Source organism: Opisthorchis viverrini (genome assembly GCF_000715545.1).
Source record: "Opisthorchis viverrini unplaced genomic scaffold opera_v5_16, whole genome shotgun sequence".
NCBI lineage: Eukaryota > Metazoa > Platyhelminthes > Trematoda > Opisthorchiida > Opisthorchiidae > Opisthorchis > Opisthorchis viverrini.
The window spans coordinates 1,622,016-1,645,078 of NW_008751672.1; the positions used below are offsets into that span (position 1 = coordinate 1,622,016).

Here is a 23,063-nt window from a genome sequence, read left to right on the forward strand (position 1 = left end):
GACTGCAATTTTCTAGGCAACCTCAGGCAGTGCAGACCCGGATGGCATCTGAATGCCTATTGCGTGAGACAGCGAAGGTCTAAGACAATGAAATATGCATATGAAGTATGTTGTTTTATTTTTTTAAATGATGTTTTGCACACCTTGTATTTTTTGCAATGAGACCAGTAACATGAGATGGACAATCACCGTCATCAACAGTAAGACTATGAAAATCGCTCCGAAATCGGTTCCTGACAATATTAGTTTTTTTAAATGAAGACGCAATATGGTTGCCGGGCAATAAAGCTGAAGTTTTCAGCATGGGATGGCGCGCGCAAAAATAATTTCCAGCTGTAAAAGCTTCATTTCTCTGAAAAGTACAGTCTTTTAGAGGGCGCTGTTTTGGGTGGCAGTACCGTAAGACAAGTTGCCTGCTTAACAAATGAGCATTGCAGAGCAGTTCACGTGAAATAAAAGCCTGTCAGGCGTTCGTAAATCAGCATTTTACGACAATCAATGGGGCATCCGGGAAATACTACCATAATATGAGCTTGACTTCAGGTTATTCTACCCCCTTACCCATTGGATTCGTTTGATCTGAGTAGTAGCAACAACTTGTACAAAAATTAAGCCACATTAGACTAGGTTGATAACAGGCGAGACCTAGGAGAAGGCGGTTTGCAAGCTAAACTTAGTCCCAAAGTTCGAACCGGATTCATTGTCAGAAGACTTGGGGTAAATTCACAGTATCTCTGCTGACGGGTTAATTATTCGTCGTATAGGCTGGTACGGGTTCCCAAAAAGACGGGTGGTATTGGGGACAGCAGTGAGTTCCACACCGTCTTTAATAGCTAGTAAATGAACAGCGCAACCATCAGTTTCACTAAACCACAGAGTGTAACAAATGGAAACTTAAATTTTGTTGGAACAAATATCTCCCTATCGGAGGGGGGGGGGCACAACCGCTAACTTTATCGTGCCGGGTTTTTACTCGAATCGTCTACGAAACCTCTCGTCTAACTGGATCACAAAAAGGGTAACAACTTAGGTGCAGATGATAGATGGTGATGGAAGTAAAGGTGGGTACAGAGGTAAGTGACCGTGAAAGCTGTGTAAACAAACTTGGGTAGAATCGCCTGCTTGCAAATACTTTCTGCAGTCATGCCAACAATGCACCGGCCAGTGACCGAAGCAAGTGAATTTCAACCTCCACTCATACATTCAGGGGATCTCGGAACTCAAAGGTGAATAAGTCCTTAATTAGCGAAAAAATTGGCTTTTCCCACGCTTAGATAAGCAGCCAACTGGTATCAATAATATATCTCAATGCACAGTATGACTATTAATGTCAATAACTTACCTGACAGTAAAATTGGGTTCTGGTCGAGGTTCATTCGCCATTTTCATATATCTGCTGTCAAATTTTTACGGTGCCTCATTCAGCAAAGCGGTCCCACTAATGGCTTATTTGTGGGCATTATATCTCCTAAGTTCAGTAAGATGCCAAAAAACCCAATTCTCTGAGTTTGGGGACAAAAGCCAATTACAACCAGAAACAAGTCGTCTTCTGTTTTTCCGTTGAGGGACACTGAATGATCTCCACACGAAAAACGCTGTTAATGGTTCTTACTGGCAACTTGCAGAATTCTTCAAAACTTTTGGGATTCAAATGAGTCCAAACTGCTACCTTCCGTGGTTTATGTTAGAATCACAAACGAAGCAGAGGGTATGTGAACGAAATTGCTTTACGCTCAGTGACTTCTTACAGGAGGAAACCTAATCCAATAAAGACTCTACGCACTAAATATTTTCTTAGGACTTGTGTAATCAGTAGTCAATGTACTGACTCCCAACTGGTTCTGCCAAAAACAACTTTGTAAACCATACGTTTTCTGTCACATCTACTTATTTGGACGAGTCAGCCTATCCAAATAAATCTTGAGATTGACGTCAATTATTTCTTAGGCGGACGTGTGTTACGTACAAACATTTGTAGGCTGTTGGATGGGGATACAATCTATGGTAGTGATTTTCTGGTTGGCTAAACTCTTCTCCCAAAAAACGACTGCACTTTGGGAAGGACGCGTACATTGGTCAAACTGTTAGCAGAGTTCAAAATGTTAGGCCTGTCTGTTTTCCTCTCGTATGTGCCTGCTTACTCACTGTTAAAAAGCTTTCGGGATACGTGATGCAAGTTCCAAACTTCAGTTTAGGAATACCAGTAAAGACGCAAATAGATAGGAACAAGCATAGTCTACTTTACTTTCTAACATTATGGATCATTAGTCGGCTAGTCTGCGCAACTGATCCGTTGAAGGGGTTTTAGGAGCATCGCAGCCCATGTAAGATTCACTTCGTGGTCACGAACTGCGGCCAAATAGAAGATCAACGCCAACAGCACTGAATTAAGCACAACTCAAAACTTTTCACCTAACTCAGAAATTTGTAACAAGAAGTGCATCCACGTTTCACATCGATAGTAAGACTTACGGCGAGATGTTTTAACAGTTCGAATAAGTAAGTAAGGCTTAACATTGTCAGCCTTTACTAGTTGGTGCAGCCCAGTGATCAAAACTTAAAAAACAAAAATCATCCCTAAAGTTATTTCCTGAACTATGGAACACCAGATGCCACCATACCTGTCCATCCATAAAAACGTTGGTATTCATCAATGTCCTTTCGTCAAAATAAGTCAAGGCGCTCTACCTATTTCGGAATACGCAATCACCTCAGTCATCATGAATTCTCGGTGACAATTTAAGACACTGATCATGCCCCCACGATTAGTGACGGTGTACTCAAGCTAACTCGCAAGCCCGGCAAACTGGATATTTATTGCACCAGGCCATAATGAAACCATTCCGAGGAACACAGGAATTGTGAATCACAAATTTGACATTTTACCCTTTAGGAACAAACACACAAACGGTTTTTCGTTCTAATAGACGAGTTTTTTTTACCCGGTTAGTGCGTCAAATGAATGACGTCCACAGCATCACCACCATTTTGTTTGCGACTACCACAACCAGGACTAATTTGGCTTGGCGAACAATTTAAACCGGTGTTCGTCCTTGAAGCTTGTGTTTAGGTATATCGATTGGTTGCAATGTAGCGTAAACGCAATGACAATAGAAATATCATGAGGGAATTTGTCGCAGTTTATGGGTTTTAAAGATTACAAACGATTTTAGTTCACTGATTGGACACAACTTCATAATTTGAACAATGTCTCATATTCTTAAGCGCATCAGACGTCTTCGCATCCCTGAGATTTTTGACGATATCGACTAACAGAGTGTATAAGTTGAGTGTGACGATCGTTTGCTCCGGCTTACGCATTCTGCAACTGACTACTGAAACGCAAGCCCAAGTAGCTGATTTTGCCTACCTGTCACCGCCACCTACCTTTGTGCGCAGCTTTACTTCCAACATCGTCTACTATCTGCTCTATTCTTCCTAAATTGATGTGTATGTTCTCAGCCAGCAAAACGAGTGGCTGGATGGCCAGTTCAGATAACAGGAAAGCAAGTTTCGTTTAGGGATATCACATTCAGAGCAACGTTTACTGTTTGCCACATGAAGATAAGTAGCTGAGATCAATATTGTAGTTTGGCAACATTTAGTGAAAAGTACATTCTGCAATAGTAACGAACGCGTTTCACTTGTTGTTTTTTCAATACTGACACATTGCATCACCTAGCAGGATATATGATAAGCTGACTACCACGGTACAGTGCTACAATTACTAAACGTTGCATGTCAGGCCTGATCCCTGGCATGCTCACACTGATTTTAGACTCGTGACAGCTGTTCACACAGCTTAGCAAGACCAGTGCAAATCTGAAGAAGATATGACTGAAAATATTAAGGTGGTAAGGCAGAAATCTTATCTCCAAACAGCATACAGCGCCTACTTCCCCTCAGCTAACACCGTGAAGTAAGAGGTTCCGAGATGAAGTTCAAGTGAGCTGTTCATACACAGGGTATCCGTGGTCATCAGTACTGCTGAAGGTACTATTCACTGGTAATACCGATTATATGAAAGAGATTCCAGAAGAATTACCATACCTTGGAACTTTAAAAGAACAATGAAACACAGTAATTTCTGTTTTACATGGCAAGAAGAAAGTAGTGGTTAATCTTCGGGTAGATATGACGGTTGGTGTACCTCGACTGACGTAAAAACCTGAATATTCAGTTTACAGTAGCTGATCAGCTTTCCTTTCGGAGATAACAATGTTTGAATTCACACGATCGCGCAGTGTGCCTTGTCGGTAAATAACCTAGGTTCTGGAATTCAGGTTTCCCGTAATAATTTACGAGTTTCCGGGTCGAGAAAAACCGTGTTGGGCAGGGATACACGGATGCGTTTTAGACCAGGGTCTGCGATTCTCCTTTTCCTTCATCGTTTGCTTCGGAAACATGTTGTTGCGAATTCGAAAGCATCAGTCCGATATGCCATGCACACCATCACGCTTCACATATTTATACATCATGTTTTATTATTTCGGAACATGAACGTGGTCAGCCCTAGGAACTGTTCACTTTGATTTGGCCATTGAAGCAGTCCTCCAATTAGGTCGTATCGAACCGTTTGCACCTGCTATTTGATTCCTTCACATGGATGCAATAACAGGCAAAGGGAACAAGGTTGTTCAACAGCTATAATCAGTTCCATTTATCCAAAAAGGCCACGTTTGGTTGCTCGCAGCAAATAAATGAGGAAGACTTTGTGGACATTGTTATCCTTTTTACTGAATGGAATGATCACAATAAAGTTCACCCATTACGTACTTCAGTTCTCCCTTTAACAGACATAAAACTACCGTATTTCGAGTGGCTGACTAGTAAACTGTCTCAAGCAGCCGTCTAGAGTTTGAGGGTTTCCCCAAAGTGAAACTGCCAGTCAAGTATTTTGCAAGACACATGACAGATGAAGTTTCTTAAATCAAACGCTTAACGATACGGCTGCACAAACACGAGCGTCGGTACACCACTTCTATTCTAAGACTTTCGGTTATTTATGTAGAGCGACTTGAGGTATCTGTGCCTTATTGGCAAACATTTACGGGTGCCAAGTATACGCGTAATTCACATAGATCTATCTTACTTTTATCATCCGGTCATCTTCAATTTTTCACCAGTTGGTTGCAAAATGCCCTGATACCTCAGTTCCGATTGCTTTTCGAATGAATGTCACAACTCACCCATCGCGTTCTTTAAGCAGATTATGTAGCACAGATGACTTTAAACAGTATTCTCAAGAAGTCGGTCGTTCTTTGCTCTGGTCAGTATTACTTTTGTGAGAATGAACTGTGCCTATCAACTATTATCCATCTGGAAAAAGTGAATTTCACACGGGACTATGAACGGTACCTTGAGCATTTGGTACCTTGCGTATAAAAAGATTAACATCAGTTTCACTTTACCTTGAGCTACAAAATATTATTCAGTTTATTCCAAGATGTTTTTTGAAATCATTCGGATTTGTTCATTGCCACACCACTCTCGTTTGAACGGCCATGTTCCTGTTCTGGCGTGCTTATTCCGATGAGTCCACACCGAAGGGAAGCACTGGACTCGGGTTTTGCTCTTATTAGAGCTCATCAGCAGGGCATATCCAATGACTGTGCCGGGATTTGAACTCCGGACATCTGGCATGCGAGGCGAGCATGTCCAATGTACGTTGGACGCCGCTGAATTTTCACGTCTGAACATGTCGACGCGGTCACAATTGAGCGATGTGATTGGTGTGCCCGACTCATCGAACGACTGATTTGAATGATTTAGACCGTCTGTTTTACGGTCCACACTGAGTGATTGAGATCATTCTGTTACCCAACCAGCACTTAATAAGTCTATCTTGAATCTGCACGCTTTGATAGTACAATGGTATCCATCAAACGCGAGTAACGTTAGAGCCAACCGTTAACTACTTGGAAAGGTTAGGTCTTTCCCGAACAGGTCTGCTGTTCAACTATGACAAAAAGCATTTCGATCAATTTTTTTAACCATCAGTGCGCTTTGTCACAAAAACGACCGCATTTTCTTAGCAGACGTTTGCAAAAGAACATTTGACCTGAAGTATTAACCACAGGGTTGCTTCAGTTCGTCAGGGGGGTCTACATTTAGCGCGATACTATGATAAGCGCATGATCGCAGACACTCCAAAATATCAGAAATTGTATGCTAAATGAATCCAGCGGGAACGACATGAGAGCCAAACATAGGTTGGCTCACATACAAAGTTAAGCAGATTTATGAGGAGAAGTGACCAGGTAAGCATCAGTGCAGAGATGAAGAACCCAATTTCAATGCTACATATGCATCTCACGCAGACAATTCAGTCACAGTAAAACGCGTATCGAAGGCAAACACTCTATCGGAGAAGTCTCGAAAGCCAATTTGACAGACAACTGTACCATTAATTACGTGGAATAAAATGGCATAGAAGGTTTACAAACAAAAACCAGATGCACTCAAAAAACTTCAGATTTAGATACTGTAATACTGACAGCAAACAAAGAATGAAAGACCGTCGTGCTTGACACACACGCGGAAGCCAAGCAACCTCTCACCGGTACGGCCAAATACTAAGCAGCTTATCGGAACCGCAGTAAGAAACTGGAGACCCGACGGCACCTAGAAAACCACAAGGACGATTTAGACAACTGACCAAGAATAGTGAGAAATAAAAGCGGATGACATTCAAATTGTACAAAATTCTGTGGACTAATGAAGTAGAAAAAAACAGAACTTGAATCCTGCCAACCGTTTCTCTTCCAATAATCCCATCCAGCAAGTTAACTAACGCTCTGTAGGAGAAGTTGAAATATCTGATCTCTGGCTTCAAACACCGTAACAACAATACTGGAGAATTTCTCAGCGAAATACAGCTCGTCATTCTGAGAAACGACAGAACAGCGTCATTGTTTGCTGTGAATTCATTGGGCAAAGTAGAAACCTTTCAGACTAAATTTGTGCATATAGGAAGAAATAGGGATTTCTTCGTATATGCTAAAAATCCGAGAAGCAATTTACAGATGTTTCATCCTTATTTAGAAATATGAGCAATGCGCACCTCACGAAGCTCCAGAGATTCTTGAACCCGCAACCTCCAGTCTATTAGTCTCAACGCTTAACAGTCCGGCCTCCAGCGGCTGATCAGCACAATTCATTTATCGAAGAGCCAGTCAAAACTGATGACTACTTGATGTGGATCCCGTGACTGAAGGATGTGTTTCTATATCCTAAATGGTATTTAATTACATTTAACCACTGAGAGCAGCAGGTTTGAGAGGTGCACATATTTGATGGTTCCCAACGAGGATGAAACACATGTACAGTGCTTGTCAGCTCCACAGCATGAACTGGCTTAACTTGCAGAATGATATTTTCAAACAACTCAAATCCGATCATATAAACATTAGGTGGTAAAGAATCCCCATCGGGACCAGCTACCTAACTAGTATCGAATGAACTGCATAAATAGTCATCTGCACATTCCAGCCAAAAGCTTGGAAACCTGCCGCAGCACAGTCAAGGTGAGTAGAAAATAAAAAGATCGTCTGTATCGAGTTTTGCACAATGACAGGCACCAAAAAATCTTCAGACAGACATGAATGAGAGAGCATCTCCTCAGTGATTGAAGCTACAGAAGGATAGACACATACGTCAATAGCATATATGAACTTAAATCAAAGCTGTTATAACGGTATAAAACCTTGGTAGCGTACCAACCAAGTGTGAACATGCAAAGACTATTTTTTAGGCCGAAGGATAAGATCACGAAAGAGTATCAAAAATGCTCACTGCATCGGCCGCAACGAAAGCGCACCGGTAGAACCCTTACACTAACAGCCGAAAAATTTGGCCATAGAAACATACGGTCCATTGTCTCCGACCTTCATACGCTAACGACGGGAGGGTTTCTTCTTCAGGTTTGAAAATATTGAGATACATAAGAAGAAGCGATAAAATTTATCGAGGCATGACTCTCCATAGCATTAGCCATTATATACAACTTGAAGAAAAACCTACTCAACCTGTGGGTAAACTATCTTGCACTCAACCCAATACGCAGAATGGGCTACCGGGTCAGTACGTATGATCAACTGTTGAACAAAGAAGCCCAAAGTGCTCCTTGGAAGCAGAGGAGTCGTGCTTGTGGGTTATGTGTACACGTGAGGATGAAACCCACTTGGTCAGTCAACTGAACTAACTATCCACACAACCAAAGGTAATCAAATTTCCATCTCTACCGGCCGTAGCTATAATTATCCGGCAAAATAAAATCCGGAATAAAAGCGGTAATCAAAGTGAACCAGAGGGGGCTAATGACCAGAAGCTTTCGCGAACCATGCAAATGTGATTGGTGCGGATCAACAGCTGCTCTGGACATCTAACCAGTTTGTCCTCAGTAATTAACAGACAACCTGTAGTCTTGTGCTGGTTCACACACCGCGTAGCCATGCAAGGTACTGAACAATACATTTGCACTTTTTCTGTGAGTGCATCGTATCTGAAAGGACCATATAGTAAGCATTTGTTGTGCGGATCGGGTTTCCGTTGGAAGCATCTTTAGTTTTGATTGCAGTCTGCTGCCATTTTTAAGCACAGCGCGTTCCACATAACATGTCTTTCTATACATCGGATCTTTCGCTCATATAGTGAATGATTATCCAAGGTACTCTAGCAATTTTTCACATGGTGTGACAAACATTTGAAGCAGAGGATGACGGTTATAGCCCATCCCAAAAGCTTTCTTCCCACAAGTCTAACATCTGATTCAAAGTGGACTTGCCATCCAGTGCATATACCCGATGATCGATAAGAATTAGACCTCAGGGATGCGTGCATTCGCCATGCATCAAAGTAGCGACTAACGTAACACGATCACACAAAAGTTAAGGTCATTAAGTTAACTGGTTTAAAGAGAACACTAATAGGCTTTTCATTCCCATTAGTTGCTTTTAAACAACAGGTTTGATGTGTATGGCACACTTTTAGTTTCTTCACAGTGTCGATGAACCAGGCAAATGACAGATGTGTAGCCAAAGCACCAAATCATCTGGGTTGCTTAGGATAACATTTGTTTAATGAACTCGATTTAAACTCCATACAAGTTTTGCGAGCCATAAACGGTGCACAAAACGGAACAATCAGATCAGTTAGCAGGTAAGTGTCAATTAAGTGGCAGCGTATCTTTGCCTGAACCCCAATATCTTGGCTTATCTTGAAATTAACATCGGTAATTCATGTGAACTATCATCGTTGCTTAATTTTTTTCCAAAACACCACAACCTCCTGATCACTTGACCGACAGCGCAGCTGATTGTCAGAACCAAAGAGCCGTAGTGAAATTGTCAACTCGCTCTGCCAAAACCGTTGATTCCCCGTGATTGTCAATTTTTACTTCTTGCCCATTCCAAAGTTCCTGTCTAATTTCCGCGTTTCTGCGTTCCTTCCGTAGCCCTCCTTCCATTCTTCAGTAGGCCTCCATATCATCACACCATCCTCATCGTCATAAGGTCATTAAAAAGGTGGCTGAATGTGTACGTTGCATTCCATCTAGAGGAGATCGCTGTATACGCCAGCGAATAAAAACGTTTACATCAACCTACACAGGAGTAAGGGTGGGCCGGAAAGAAACAGCACTCAAGTAACCACTGTAGTACAAACGGGCATAAATATGATATCAGCAATAACTGGTTCGCTCCAAATTATTCTCTTGTGGGGATCTGTTCTGTATTTGATAAACCCTAGGAAAATATACGCCATTTTGTGAACTTTGAGAGTTTTGGAGGTCGTTTTCCCAGAATCCGACGAAATGCTGTACTCGTATCGTGCAACCCTACAACCTGGTAACATTGCATTAAGCTCCGTAATACACTATGAAGTCATGAAAAATTATGGGAATAGCTACTACATTATATAACACCAACATTGTGCGCAGTAGACCTGAGAAAAAGTTATCATTCAGAGTAGCATCTTACACAAGTGCACAGACGTTCACACAAAAATCTCCGATCGCAGGCTATCGTAAACTCCCCTAATTCACCATTTTTTCACATGTTCACTGGCACTCTAGGCTTTGTAATGTTGGACCAAATAGCCCAACTGAGTCAGTCGGTTAGCCAAAGGAGAACTGCAGTGTATTATCTCAATACACCGCGTTAACTCGATTTGCGTAACTACTTTGAATTTCATAAAAAGCCTCAAATACTACGTTCTACCAAGTATGCACCAGTGCTCGAATCTGTGTAGTAGAATTCTTCCGAAGCAAACTTGTCTTTCAGTTTCACTAGTTTATTTAATTTCCTAACTGCTTATCAAAGTAGTTCACTGGCCATTCATATCCCCTCGTTTGAAACATTCTCTACCACATTCAATTTGTTCACTGCATTTTTCAAACACCGACGATATTGAGAAGAGCCTTGTCTTCTCAATGGTTGAACTACGTATCACAAGTGTGTGGACCAATATTCTATCTTTCTAACTGCGACTATTCTGATTTCCCACACCTGTCCCATCACACAATGGGTCGCTCCATGGATGCGTTTGCACTCCATGGTTTTTTAGTCACTAGTTAACATGATATAGGCACATTATTCTAAAGAAAGTTTCTCGTCTAACCGTAGATATCCTCGTTAATACATGCGAGTCCCTATCAGTGATGTATTACTTATTGTGGGAAGATGTTTCGGTATTCCAGCTCTAAATGACAATGCCTCTTGTGTGCAAGGTGCTGTGCATCTGGATTTTTCTGAAAATACAAGTACCACAATGTCCCTGGGTGTTCTTATCTTGGCCTACATTTTCAGAATTTTCAGTTTCCTGCCCCATTTGAGTGCCCAAATTGCTACTGCGACAAATCATGAACAGAAGGTTGTTAATCCGTTCACACCTATTTTATTTACCTACACTGCCGTTCAGCAGCTGGTGGCCAAACAGTTTTGTCTGCAACTGCTGGCCTGGGACCGGATCTGTTCGAAGAGTGATGGGGTGGGCACTGATGAAGATGATGAATCACAAATGGAGTGAAGCAGCTAAACAATGTTCCTTCCTTGTATTTACAAATCTTACAGAACATACTATCAACGAACAAGTGGTACTCAGTGTCAGTTACTCTGCATAGTGTTTTCTGCTCATGCTTGCAGAATGATTGAATGAGTGTGGCATATTTCTTGCTACGCAACAAATGTTTCCAAACATAAGTAACCTGATTCTAACCCTATAAAACACAAGTGTTTTCACAGGGCAAATGCGTTCATCTCGCCGCGTACCGAGAATAACTCGCTAGAATCTGATCAGGTTCGTTAGTTACTTCAATGTCCATCTGGCTTGTAGTTAGAACCCATCATAGGCTTTCCATTTGATGTCATTTATTGGGCAGCTTTAGATCGTTTTGGCACACCGATGTATTCACGCCACTCTCTATGGTAGTACAAGGCGTATCCATTTATAAGAGAGAATTAAGTGAATGCTAGAACGTGTTTGTTCGTCTCCGTAAATGTCCTAAAGTTGCATACACAAACCAGGAACGCTCTGATTTCCATCATCCATCTTCAATTTAAATCATTACTGGACCAATAGGGACTTTGAACGAGTCATTTTGGCTTATTTTGACTTTGTGTAGCACACGCACTTGTGCTTCCTGACGCAGGAAATACGCACATTGATTAATCTTTTTTGTTGATTCATTAATTAGAGGCCACAACTACGATACACAACAAACAGCGACTTCATTCTGTCACAATACGCATGTCTGGGGGGTTCAAAGTTGGATTTCGCGCCCATAATTATCAAGCCGGCTGACCCAAGAAGTTCTTACATTGACATTTATCACCCAACTTGCGGCACTGCGTGTCCTCGTACCATTTCTGTGAACGGTGATCAAGATGAAGGTAATAAATGTGGCTTGTGGCTTCATCTTACAGTCTAGGCTGTACGACTGCGCTGTTTGGGTCTATGTTGCTGAACAAAATGAGTAACATGAATCGTACGGTGAGGCGTGCAACCCGTATTAATGAAAAGTCAGTTGCTTCCGTCCTCTTGTGTAGTTCGCTTTTACACGGTGCCTTCGGGTGTTTGGTTTCGTAGCAAAAGAATCTTAACGGGAGACCTGCATTGCACTATCGTCCTTACATATCACTGAAGCATTTTGCTAAGCCTATTCACAAGACTCAGTTAGAACGTTGAGTGGTGCACATGGTCCCTGAAGAATGGATTCAGTGACAAGTTTTTGAGATGTGTAATATAATCCTGGATTTATGATGAGTGAGTTTTATGGGCAAACATGGATGGAATGTGTATAAATCACAGTTCGTGTTGAAGGTTCTATGCACGTTATGAGACTAGTAATTGCGCTAGCAGGCATATGCCAATTTTATGGGTGATTTCTTTCTAAACCTCTGCATTGGACCAGAGTGAATGAGCTAAAAGATACTGCTGAATAGACGATAGTTTTACCTTGATGTGATCTATCCCCAACGTTTATCTGATATGAGCAAAGCTCCAGATACCAAGGCCAGTTTAGTACTGATGTTCGTCATGATACCAGGAAGTTTAGGTCAACTGACAGAGATATTACTATGTCTGACGATTCAGTTCATCAGCATAGATGGACCTACTTTGCGATCTTCAGCACGTTGCCCTCAAAACGCAGCCTGTTGTTCGGCAATCGGCGGCAAACATCCATTGGCTAACCTCATATATTTTTTCTGAATTATTTGATGGAGAGTAAAAGCCCCTCAGAATTTCCTCGCGAATTCTTAAGAAATACCTTCCTTGCTAAAATATTCCATGTAAAAAATAAGAAGACTATTTATCTAACGAACTAAAGTGCGAGAAATTTTGGCGTCTAGTTGACGCGGCTACACAGGCATTACTTTGAACAGCAACCAGGAAATCACTCAGACCTTTGCCGTCGCTTTCCAGGAACAATCAAAACAGCAAAGGCTAATGACCTACCAATGAAACTATATTTAGTTCCGCGAAAATCCTCGCAGTCTCCTTCGAAAATTTTCCCTGCGTTCACAGTCCCTAAGGCGTCAGGTTTCCATGTGCCTGTGGCACGTTGTCCTGAACCCTACTGGGAAGCCTGACGAAGGAGGTCAGCGGATTGGCTGATTAGACCGGACAGCAATACGCTCCCAGTTCGGCTTAAAACTGTGTGTTGCTCCGGTGGCGCATGGGATGTGTACCGAATGCATCCGTGAATCATCGTCTGTGTCGGCTGCATTCATCACTCCCACAGAACGGCAATCGCTCAGGCACACGTAGTCGCACGCACACACTGTGAAGAGGTGTTTGTTAACCGAACAGGGAAGACGTAGACATACAGTGCTATATGCCAAAAATAAAGGTCACTAAATCAGACCAATCGATCGACAGTCGTCGCGTTTGCAATCAATGGTGATGCCGTCAATGGTAAGCCAGACAGAACAGCTGTCGCCGTTGAATCACTCCCAAAAATCACGTGGGTTAATGATCGTACGTTGTTTTGTGCCGAGATCGTTGTAATAGCCAGCAAGTCAACGTCAGCAACCCCGATTAAAGGTAATTTTCTTTCTGATTGCTGCAAAAAGGTAGAGAGACGAAAGATGGACGGGTAAACACTGGTTCCGATTTACTGATGTTAGCAATTGCCTGCCTTCCGATCAGTTCCTTGTCAACTATAGCCCCGCAACCGACTTCAACATATACGCAGACGCGGAAGGAGAGAGAAATTTTTCACTAAGCCTAGCCAAATTTCATCAGAATATATGAACGATAACAAAAGTAAAACAGAATAGAAGTGATTGGGGACTCGTTTCCAGGCCTCAGGACCTCGCTGTTCAGGTATCTGATTGAAGAAACTGAGACGCGTCCTTGAATATGTATGAACAACATTGTGAACAGAGAAGCGTCACATTTACGAAGCAGCAAGTAACCACAGACTCTGTCAGAAAATGAGCTTTAGTTCTCGTTTGAGTAGACGAATTTTCCTTCTAAGATTGCAGGAGGAATGACACGGGAGCAACACATAACCACGAAGAACATATCAGAGTACACAAGCTTACATAAAAAAAACTATAAGGACAACTAAATTGAGAGTGTTCTCGGGTTTGAGGTTGTTTCAGAGAGTGCATCCTACATTAAAGTGAACAAAAAACTCACTTTCACGTAGTTGAGGCAGTTGGGGTCAGAGACCACAAACGAGTAGTTGCCGGTAACGCCCTGCTCATCATCATCATTGTCAGCTGTAATAACCGCGTACTGGTCGTACAGTGGTTGCAGCTGCCGCAGTTTCGTCCATCGTTGATTTGGGGGGAGGTAGATAGCTGCGCATTGCAGGCGGGAGATGATAAATTGGTGCATAAATTCAGCACTGTCAGTGGGCTGTCAAGTGGGGGAATTGGGAAGGGAGCTATGCATTGAAGGCAATAGCTTGGATGCACGAGCGTCATTAAGGGCGCGACTAAGCCATGTCTGACAACGCCTCTAACCATTGATGTGGACCGTCTCGGGGTCTCCATCCAGGAAGACGGCAATGACCAGCGCAGCTTAGTTTGCTGGTAATGGCTGGTAACGCTCTGCAGAGTCTTTCCTAATAATAGCCAGAGAAAAATGTTATGAACACAATATAACGTTATCCTTACACATTAGGAGATGCGTTGTACGGTCGTTCGAAATCAGAAGGAAGTCAGACCAACTTGGCTAAAGTCCAAGATGGATGAGAATCACGGTCCAAAAAGCAAAGTCATCAGCATATCTAAAGAGATTAGCTGGGTGAATGGTAGAGAGGTCATCTATGTAAAACCTAAGAGGAACGGAGGTATGATTAGACCCTCAGGAACCAATGTCACCCAACCTTCATGCAAACAAGTGGAAAATAAATTCATCAAAACAATTTTGCCGCCTGAAAAGCAGAACCTTTCAGTTGGTGTACACCCACAAATCAAGTTTGACATTTCCATCACACCATTTTCATTTTTGTTCCCGGATATTATAAAGTTCTTAGCTTATTTTATAAAGTTCTCCGTTGACAAAAGTCTCAATTATCGGCTAGCCCAACCCTCACCTGAGACGGCTTCAGTTAAACCTCACCGAATCAGCTTCTGTCCGGTGATCTCATACGTCTAATTGTTTATTTTGTCTTGTCGGCAAAATTTGTATTTCTTTCTTTGTAAGGGCCAGTAATCATTGGTTAATTTATAGAGCTGCAAGCAGGCGGTTCGCACTCTTGTGGATAGGAATAGATCTTGGAGCATACAAATGAAGGAAACTAGCTAACAAGTATTACCTCCTGGCACCTCAAACTGAGGAATGTATCTTACTGAAATGATCCGCTTTGTCTCTTTGATTCAACGATCAAGCACACAAGACAGTGGAAGAACATAAGATTTGTTCCACCCCAAAAATCTAACCCGTAGCTTTCTTGAGGAACCCGTAGTCAATGCCTATAATTTATTTGGCTGCAAGAGGTTCGGCCAGCCCGAAGACATAGTGTGAATCACAACTGTCTCATTCTCTATGGGGCTTTACATAGCTACCCTGGACTTCTTGGTTTTAAAAGTACTTTGACGTACCGAAAATTGTGCTAGTGGTCACCGCCAACATTTTGGTGATTCGAGTGAGCAAATTTGGCACTGATGTGTCCCAGTCATTCCTCGGAAGAAGACAGTTTTGCTGCTACCATGTTCCGCTTGTCTGGAAGAAATCAATTAAGTCGAACTAACAAAATCTCCAGTTCTGAAACCAGGCTCCGTCAGCTCATTCTCACCTGGTGACACTGATACTCTACTCGCAGCTCTGTGGCAGTTGTAACAATACGGTTGATGTAATATGTCAGCGTGACTGGATTTGAAGCAAACTCTTGCAGAACCAAGGATGGCAGTGAGAACAACTATTACATACAGCTAGTACACACTCAATCATACAAAGAGTACCATCCGCAGATGTATCAGTTCGTCAAAAGTACCAGATTTTGTACGTCAAGCTACCATCAGATAGCTCCTAGAAGAAATTTCATCTTCAAATTTTTCGAAAAAGTTTGGTGACAATCGGTAGATTTATTGCTGGTCAACGTTTCGCCTTTGACACCAAAGGTTCGTCAGGTCAAGTGACTAGGTTCCGAGGTTGATCGAGATTTAAGGCGGAAGGAGAACCAATCAGCTAAGTCAAGCTAAGTTTCTTCAAAATCATCTTCAAAGGTCCCATCCCATGAAAAATGCATATGAACCAGTATTTATTCGGATCGCTTAACAAGATTTACACACACACAAACAGAGTTACCATTGGCAGATTCAGGATTTTCTTTTCGGGAATCTCTTGCATTACTGCAACACTGTTATGGTTCCAAATGATATTTACACACTGTTGCCGTTCAGTAGCGTTCGCTTTTCGTTCAAATAAATAAGGCACGTGTTGTTGTGCAGGCTTTCGTCAACCAACGAAATGCTGTTTTCATATGTACACGGGTGTGGATGCATTTTCCACCATTGGACAGAAGTTCATTTTGCTTTTATCTAGATGTACTGGTGAAAACCTTGTTTTTTTTAAAAGCAACACACGAGACAAATGTTTCAGGAAGGATTTCTTTTTCAGATTTGGTATAGTGACATAGAGTTGAGTGCAACTATTTCTGGAATGCTTCGAATGGATAAAGCCCTGACTTGGCAGTCAAGAGGTGCTATTGCTGACTGCAGCTTACGCGTAAGTAGGACACCTAGCTCGGTTGCAATATGTGGCAGTTTTTAACTGAAGCTAGGAAGCTCCTTGTTTTGGAGTGGGATTAAGCCTCTCAAATTGACTGATATTGTGCTATCTTTAATGTTTATTTCGAATCGTAATGGGAGTAACATTGCGGCGAGACATAATCTTAAGTGCGAGTGCGGTTGTATCATGGGATAACGGCGTGAATCGCTCTGATTGGTGGACAAAACAAGGAGACGAATTTCGTGCTGGTCATCTTGTAAGTTTAAAGTGACGTTTCAGTGCAGAACTGCTGTTATCGAGCCGTCAGTTTGTTTTTTCGTTCGGCTTCAAACTTTCTATGTTTTACATTCCATCAAATGCTAGCCTCCGGGAAAAATTACTTTGTGACTGATTGTTTTTAACAAACTGTCTCACTACAGAAGAGTCTCAGTTCGTTCGGTATCAATGACTCTTTACTACCTTTCATACACCCAGGAAAAACAGTACAATTGGATATTTTGACACTACTTTGCTCAAGTGGTTAGCCTACAGACCCATGTGCAGGTGGAAGACTACAATATTTGCATACGACTGCCAGTGCCAGGATGTCAGTTTCCTTTGTCCCCAAATGAATGACCACCTAACAACAAATTACTGCATCAAAGAACAAGACACGCAGGTCAAAATGTGTAGGACAAGTGAACCAAACCCCTCCGATTAGGCACTATTTCCACAAATAGCGGGCGAAGCAAACGCAGCCTCAACAGTCTAAGCTGAGGACTCAGTGCGTTTAACTCTGTACCAGGTTTTTCGTTGGGAATCGACTGGGGAACAGGCTGACGAGCAGTACCCAAGCGTATACTATCCACGACAAAGAGGGTTGATGACTCTGAATTACCCATTATTGTCAATGCTTCTTCCACTCGCAGTTGATTTGGTGTCAAGATATAACCATAATTGCTCATCTGACTGACCAGACAGAACAAAATGACGTCACCTCTGCCGCGTCCCGTATCAGTACCCGAGTGGGTTGATGTGTTTGTCAATGCCAACCAAATAACCAACAAGTGCTCCTTGTGACTGTACCTGATGCGCTGAATGATTTGAGTTGACTACAAAAGTCTCAGAGTGTGCCAGTGTGAGTTAGACCTCAGCTGAAGCACTGAAATACGGTTATTTGAAGCTTCCGTGATGCCCCTTCACTGGGTTCAAAACCTCATCAAAATTCTCCAAATCTTCGGGTTTTCTCAAGGTGTCGTGCTTTTACGCACAACCCATCTTGGTTAAAAGCACGATTTCCCGACAGGATCTCCGCACTTATGTAGTACGTGCGTTTTTCCCCCGGTAAGTCAACACTTTAACACTTTTTGGAAACAGAATGTGCAGACTCTAGGATAAAAATTCGGTTAGGCCACTGATATATGGTATGCTACACCGGCGGACAGCTTGAGGTACAGCTTGCTGTGCACAGTTTTGCATACTCCGCAGGCACTCCATAAAAAAGGGTATTGTTGACAAGAGTAGGTTATATCTACTTTGAGCCACCGTTCTCCGATGGACCAAGAAAATCAATGTCCAAAAATTGCATGGGTCGTGCACACTTTTTTCAGTAGTTTTACAATCCGGAGGAAAACGGAGCTCAACACCTTACTTTGAATGTCGAGGTCTCCTCACAGTCAAAGGGATGAGGTTTTCATCACCCTTGCTTCCACTCAAAAGTAGAATAATGCGGCTTTTTCCGGCCCCCACAGATGGATTCCTAGTCTCCAAATTCTTACTTGGTGGTTTTATTGTAGTTAAATAATTCAGCAGACTTATACGCGGATACCGAGTAGGTGAGCGTTTATATCGACTTGTCCACCAATTCCCCAGGACAAAGCGCGTTTCGCCAAGACCCTAAGAATTCAGTTGGATGAAGCGATATCTGGTTTATACCTCTATAAAGTCTAGACCATGTCTTCGAATAGTTTTGAAAAGGTAAATTAAAATGAGCGGTAAGTTCCGGTGTTCTTGTGAAGACCGCCGTTTCCAGTAACGGCGGTAGTGTATTCGCACTTGTCTTCCAGAATATCCACATGTCTGGTAGTTGGCTTCTATCATTCTAATCAACATGAAACTTGCTCCTTTTAGTCAGCTCTGGATGGTATTCGTCAGCTGCTGTTTGTCATCACTCATACTCCGCATAATTCTGAGCCAGTTTCATCAGTTTCGCTACTAGGCTGTTCGTGAACTCAAGCTTCGGAAGTTTTAGACACCGCCTTGTTATTTTCAGCCGTCGACGACTGGTGTTTCGTTCTCATTATAGAGCCTTGGAAGAACTAACGATGATTTCAAAGAGTTAACAGGATTGCTGGATGAGCACGCCGATCCAAATTCATTTGCTAAACATGTGATGATGTTCAGTAGGTTTTTAGTTACAGCTTGAAGTCTTTCGAGCTGACTTCTTCTCAGTGCCTGTTGGTCTGACGTCATGAAATGTTTATCATAGGGGATTTTGTGTCCGAAAGCCTGGACGTTAAAGTTATGGCGATTTTGTTTTGTGTTTTCTAGCGTCTTCAAGGATCGGAATGACCGCCAGTGCCGATTAGATTTCGGCTACGACTGTTCTATTGTTCAGTTTGAATTGGTGCAGCTCACAGAGGTTAAGTGACTTAATGAACTCTGACCCTCTCTAGGTGTAAGCCTAGATATCACTGATGAGGCTTGTACTCTTGCAGTGACCAACCAGGAGACCGCATAAAGCTGGTGCCCGTAAATACATCACACGTCTTAAAGCAACAAAAAAACATTATCGAACAACATCCTGCATTAAGACCTATTTCAGTGATTGTTCTTTTCAAAATTACAGATATTCTACTTAATCGTTTTCGAGTAACTAATTTTGATGTAGTTTTTAGAAAGCCACAATGAACATACAAAAGCAGTTTTCAATGATGATTTCACGCAGGGATTGATGCCAATTTATTCCGGAAAGCAGAAACTATTGTGTAGATGTCCCATCTTTATTGGGAACCATCAACAGCGCATGTCGTATGAAACCATAGAGTTTTGAACCAAGGACCTCCACGTCAGCACTTAAAAGCTTGACCGTTAGGACACGAGCGACCGAAGAGTAGTGTGACTAACGCGCAGTTAAACAGGATATAGCTCCTCTTATCCTACAATCATTCTTTATGCTTTTCGTACTTTTTCAAAGTCGGCAGAATGATAGCACTTTCCACTCCGTTGCTCCCCGGAAAATTGTTCACCCAAGGTGACTTAAAACACTGTAGGATGAGTACTCCCAATAATGGGATAGTCTAATCACCTAGCTTACAAATCAACATATTTGTATTTGACAAAATTCTGTGAAAGAGGAGGGTTTCAGGTTCATGAAGAAACAGTATTCATAAGGTGGTAAGCTTAAGAAGACTATTTAAGGGTCCATAACCAGCCTTACAGTTTCCCAAGGCCCACCGGGTAGAAGCCCAGAGTTCCGTCAAACCTACGTTCTACTTGAACCCGTTTTGTATACAGTTCGTCAAATACAATTATTCCTCACCAATCGGCTTTTAGTTGGAGACTCAACCGATCCCACTTATAGCTCTCGGTCACTGTATTTAGCTGTATTGATCAAAAAACTTTGTAAAACACTGAAAACTTAATTTGCCCTGCGAGTAAATTAAACGTCTGTTATATCCAAATCTAAAACCTTCCGATGAGAATCCTCACCAAAATCTCCATGCATTGGCTAACAGGTGAAGAGTGCGGTTAACTTGTATTTTGGGGTATTTTTACGTTTACTCGCACAACCACTTTTCTGTAACACTGGCGAAACTTTTCTGTTGCAGGTATGCCCAAATCAATCTACTGTTTGCAACGACTTCTCACCTTCCCATTATGACTTGTGTATTTAGGCCTAACAATAAATTTGACGTATTTCCAAAAGGATTCAAAATATTTGGTCGAACAGCCAAAAGCCGGATTCCTGTACACGACGAATAACTAGTTATCGAGTCCTTCATTTACAACTCATCTCTGGCTGGGTATCTGTGAAAGTTATTCGGCTCCCAAAACAAGTAACTGCATATCGGTGTGGTTAGTAGTGATCACCTCAACGCACAAAAGACAAAAGCTGTCAATAAGAAAAGCATATTCCACGAAGTCAGTAAAGCCGTTTTCTTGGTAACTCGGAACACATAACACATAAATGTAATTCGACGGGGACCTAACGATAGGAAAACTCGCGAAGCTTTTGGAGGGGCTGTTTAGTTCACTACCGAAGAGTGGTGAAGTGTTGAGACTCGTGGCATTAGAACAAAGCCGTCAAAATTCCTTGAGGAGAAATGCGTTAATGTGCCGATCTTGTACAAATGCCACCGGATGAGCACCGATCAAAATCTGTGCGATGACTTCGTCCACGGCTGAGCTGCCATGGCAGGAATTCTGATTACGGTATCGGGAACCGGAATCGTGAAAAGAGGCAGTAGCATTACCGAGTGTTTTTAGAAAAATACCGTTGTTAGGTTTTGTAACAACGGTTTGCCTGGGAGATATAAAAATTCTGACGTTGTTCAACTGCATATGCATTTGAAAACACACACCGGAAGCCTTGGTAACTGCGAATTACATCAACTCAATTTTGGCCAACAATTCTACACTATAATTGGATTCCATTTACCACGAATTAGCTGGTATAATGATTTCTATTTGTTTATCCTACTTAGTTTTTCAGCTATGTCAGAATCTGCGAAATCCTACTCTTTAACACGAAAAGGCGCGACCAAAATTGAGACAGAGGTGGTTGGTCACGAACTGGGGAAAGTCTTTGATGAGATTCTACTAACACTTCGTTTCTTCTCGCAACTAAGTGGATGTTAAATGGAATCGTAGCTATCTGGTTTTCTTCCACGCATTTCTATGGGATCCAGTTAGGTGTTTAAACCCTGATATTAGTTCAGGTTCCATGGTACATGAGGGCAGGACACCGCATCAAAAATCATAGTCCAGTATATCCAAGTTATTTACGTCCTAAAACTATGTCAAGCGGTACCAATATTTAGCTTTAATTGACTAAAATAAACACGATTTCAAAGCTCATTGTTCCCCGAAAGTTTCAAAATGTTACAAATTTAGTATACAAAAGACCCTTTTGCAGAAGGGGATGTTATCCGAATGTGGCTGTGCACGAAATTGTGGTCCAACCTGGCCACGTAGTTTACTTCAACGGCGCGCAGACTACGAGCTCAGATTGATGATATTGACAACAGTTGCTAATGCTGCGGATCAATAACTTAGTGTCTGTTATTTTGAAACGCATTAGTGGATTCTGACCACCCGGTATCCTGAGTCACTTCTACCTTCGTTTTTTCGTGGCTGCTCCAGGTGTTGGCGAATGGCCTGTCAACTGACTGGCAGATCCGAATGTTAGACGAACTTGCCAGAATCGCCTTTTAGGGTTTCTTCCGAATACTCCACCATCAGATGTGAACTCATATTGTGACGGGATCGCCACCTCTTTGCACAGTGCTGGGAAATTCTCCTGTGGCACGGTACCACCAGGCGTACTCAATTACTGGACATATGACCGAACGGTGGCATCGCTTAAGTCTCGGTTAATGTATCCCAGGCAGTCGCCAACATAACTTGATGAGACGAATTATCGGACGTCAAGTGAAGGTGAGTGTGGATGCGACGAATTATCGGACGTCAAGTGAAGTTGAGCGTTCGAGCCGACCGTGGAATGTGGTGGACGGAGAAAACCAAGGAAATAGAAGAGACTCAGAAAGCTGGTAATTTCCGAAGATTTGTTTATCCGTGCCCTTGATTCGCGGAAACCATCTGTGCTCATCCTGGATAAATATGAACGCCTCAGCCGTTGAGCAGAACACCTTGACGAGCAACTGTCGTGGCCACCAGCTGCCACAGCTGCCTTGGAACCATGGGCGGTGAACATGGAACTGTTAAAGCAGTAAAACTCTTGCATTAAGTATAATCTAAAAGATTCATTTTCTACATCAGTAACTCAGAGCGGCCAAACGAATGATAAACACCACTTTTGCATTGCGTTGCGTTGATGCTGAAGCGCGGTCATTGAATGAGACAATAATGTCCCAATAGGATAAAAATGTTCTAAACCCAGAAAGGCCCGCGAAAGTGTTGATTGGTTCAGCCATTATACTTATTGATGAATATGCCCGTATTTGTCAGGTGTCTACTCACCTGCTTCTTTCACTCACACTTTCGGTCAACTTCTTATCAGGTTTCCTGTAGGGTAATTATACTCAGGATACACGATTGATTTCAGTCACGGTGGCGACCACCATTTTTAGCCGTAATGCTTTAGAAACCAGCGGGAAAAACGTTATATCTCTCCCTTCCTTACGAAAGTCTGACCAGAAGAAAATCTGTTTCAGGTCATA

The 23,063-nt window shown here is 42.3% G+C and overlaps 1 protein-coding gene across 1 annotated transcript in view; it reads right to left on the bottom strand.

Annotated features, from left to right (window-relative positions):
* The window catches only part of T265_01492 (hypothetical protein), a gene marked incomplete at both ends in the record, with an annotated part of 92,581 nt that extends 79,449 nt beyond the window's left edge, over positions 1-13,132 (bottom strand). Inside the window, one exon of the mRNA XM_009165533.1 lies at positions 12,955-13,132. The remainder of the gene's footprint in view (positions 1-12,954) is intronic.
* Between the last annotated feature and the right edge of the window lie 9,931 nt (positions 13,133-23,063).